The sequence below is a fragment of the Gracilinanus agilis genome, chromosome 1 (genome assembly GCF_016433145.1).
Source record: "Gracilinanus agilis isolate LMUSP501 chromosome 1, AgileGrace, whole genome shotgun sequence".
In the NCBI taxonomy this organism is placed as follows: domain Eukaryota; kingdom Metazoa; phylum Chordata; class Mammalia; order Didelphimorphia; family Didelphidae; genus Gracilinanus; species Gracilinanus agilis.
Window position 1 is genome coordinate 187,270,418 of NC_058130.1, and position 3,569 is coordinate 187,273,986.

The window sequence follows — 3,569 nt, forward strand, 5'->3', positions numbered from 1 at the left end:
TATAAAAGAATGCCTTCCCTTTGATCCAGCCATACCATTGCTGGGTTTGTACCCCAAAGAGATCATAGATAAACAGACTTGTACGAAAATATTCATAGCTGCGCTTTTTGTGGTGGCAACAAACTGGAAAAGGAGAGTATGTCCTTCAATTGGGGAATGGCTGAACAAACTGTGGTATATGCGGGTGATGGAATACTACTGTGCTAAAAGGAATAATGAACTGGAGAAGTTCCAGGCGAACTGGAGAGACCTCCAGGAACTGATGCAGAGTGAAAGGAGCAGAGCCAGAAGAACATTGTACACAGAGACTGATATACTGTGGTAAAATCGAATGTAATGGACCTCTGTACTAGCAGCAATGCAATGACCCAGGACAATTCTGAGGGATTTATGGTAAAGATGCTACCCACATTCAGAGGAAGGACTGCAGGAGAGGAAACATATAGGAAAAACAACTGCTTGAACGCATGGGTCAGGGTGGACATGATTGGGGGTGTGGACTCGAAACTACCACACCAATGCAACCGCCAACAATTTGGAAATTGGTCTTGATCAAGGACACATGACAAAACTAGTGGAAATGCACATCGGCCATGGGTAGGGGGGGCCCGGGGGGGGGGTTGAAGGGGAAAGGAGGAGCATGAATCATGTAACCATGTTAAAAATGAATATTAATAAATGTTAAAAAAAACATTCCAAAAAATATATCCGTAATTTGTTTTTAAAGGATGTGCATCAAAAGCTTTTCAAAATCTGTTTCTTTTGAATGCATTATTTTGTGGAAAAGTAGTATTTAATCAAGTTAATCTATTTTTCCTCCCATAATTTCTTTTATTTGTTTAATATTTGTGTTTCAGGACATCAAGGATCTGCCATTTTGGGGTGCCTTCTAGACTTCTAGAACTCAGTAATCCATTTTGAACAGTTGCAGTGGCCAAAATAATCGATCACCCTATGGTCACCTTAATAACTTGACTAGACACTATAGCTTGGGGGCAATCCCAGGTTCTATAAGATTATGCCCATGGGGCACAAACTCTGGTAGATCTAAGCAGCTGACAAGGCTTCGAGTATGATTCCAGGGGCAGAAGGGGTCTACTGGCTCCGGACAAGCCTAGTTAAATATAGATACCATCATCAGGTTGGCTAATCACAAGTTTAGCCACTACATGATTAATTATTTGGCCAAGGTGACCTAGGAAATAGATAAAATCATTAAATGGTTCTTAGTGCTATAAGGCCACATTTGGCTTCCACAGATAATGGTACCAGAGTGATAAAAAGGAGATGGAGGATGCCAAGAATCATATTTTTTTTTTTTACTATCTACAATCATTAATTTAGCTGTTGCTCTTCTAAATGTGAGATCTTTGTCCATTATTAATGAGTTGGTACACAACTGAAGGAACAGAGCTAAAACTATATTGGTATTATTACTATAAATGTAAGAAGACATAAAGAAGTTAAATTGAAGAATGCCTTGTTGTTAGTCCTTAGACATGCAAATAAATAAGAGTTACTTTCATCACGTAACATGGAGTAACGATAATAATAGCTTACTTATGTATATAGTGTTTTAAAGTTTATAAAGCACTTTAAGTCAAGTCAAGTCAAAAAGCTTTATTAAGTTCTTACTATGTGCCAGGCACTGTCAGAGTGCTGGAGATAAAAAGAAAGGTGAAAACAGTCCTCCAAATGTTTACAGTCTAATGAGAGGAGGCATCAAACAGCTATAACTACCATTAGCGTAGCCAGAGAAAGGCATCTTGTAGAAGGTAGATTTTGAGTTGACATTTGGAGAAAGGCAGGGAAACCAGGAGAAGAGGAAGGAAAACATTTTAGGTAATTTGGGGTCAAGTAACTTTAAATCCAGTTGACATTGCATCTATTCTATAAGGTAACTGCTTGTTGTTTTTAGTCCTTTCAGTTCTATCCAATTCTTTGTGACCCCATTTTGGGGGGTTTTCTTGCCAGAGATTCTGGAGTGGTTTGCCATTTCCTTCTCCAGCTCATTTTACAGATGAGGAAACTGAGGCAAACAGGATTAAGTGATTTGCCCAGGGGCACACAACTAGTAAGTGTCTGAGATTGGGTTTGAACTCAGTTCTTCCTGACTCCAGATCTAGTGCTCTACCCACTGTACTACTTAGCCACAGCTAGTTACTTACAGATGAGAAGAAATAGGCTTTAAGAAGTTAAATGATTTGTCTAGGGTTACACAGCTGGTAAACAGCCAAGGCAGAATTTGAACCCAGGTATTCCTAAAGCAGGAGGATACTTTGAGGCTGGGACAGGAGGAAGCATGAGCCACTTATGTCAAACCACCATCATTGCCACCTTGACCACCATTTTCCCCCAGACCCTGATGTAGATAGCTAATGACCCTAAACCCAAGAGTCTTGGGAAGAGAAATACAATTTAGACCACCTAATTTCCCTATAGCATAGCTTCCATTACCATCAATGAAGAAAGAAATCACTGCAGAGAATGGGTCCACCTTCCTAACCACAACCAGTAATAATTTGACCAAGTTGCAAAATAAACATGATTCCTGAGAATGGAAATACATTACAACTTCTGATCTTGCAGCAATTCAAGCCCTCATGGACACCATTAGGGAAAACAACTCCTATGCAAAAGGGGCCAGCCATCTCCACCAACTGCCACCCATAGAGCAGGGAAGCCAGTCCAGCTAAAGCAGTAGGGCAACCTCAGACCCTGGTGGAAATAGCCCCTGGCTTTGAACCATAGAGCCTTGGGAATAAGCATGCTTCTAGCCTAGTGCCTGAAGCCATCAAATTTGGAAGCATCTCCAATGGGGATGCAACCTGGTAGCTACTACTGCAACTATAACAGCCTCATCTATTAAAAACACAGGAAAGAAAGTTCTTGCCACCAATGCCCTTGGCACTGTCAAATGGTCCAACATCAGAAGCTGATAGGATTTTATCAGTGGAACTGACATCCAAGAAGAAGCATACCATCTGCTTTGCTACTGCATCCAGAGGACCATGGAATCTTTCCATTTGACTTGCAGTGGAAACCTTTTATATGTTTTCTCCCCCATTAGAATGTGAACTCCTTGAGAACAAGGACTCTCTAACTTTACTCTTTGTATCTCCAGCTCTTAGGGAACAATTCATTCACTCCTGACTCTTAATCTAGAAAGATATCCACTCTCCAATTTTAACTGAATATATTATTCCATGTCACACTTGGTCATTTCTTCTTGTTGTCCTCATGCAAAGTGTTAAAGTCCAAATATAATTGCAGTTTATGCTCCAATATTTGTTTCTGAGGATGAAAGAATAAATGAATTCTATGAAAAAGCTGAAAAAATCTTTCAAGCTAAGGCAATATGTACTTCAATGACTTTGATCTGAATGTGGGCATGGGTAAGGATAATGAAAAATATGTTGGCAATTATGGTGTGGAATTAAGAAGTGAAAGAGAACTAATACTTGTAAAGATAGATAAATTTCACAAATTTGTCATTTTATGGATGATACCAAGATGATGAGTACAGTGTTTTATTTTTCTTTTGACCATAATTCTGTTTTTTTAATATT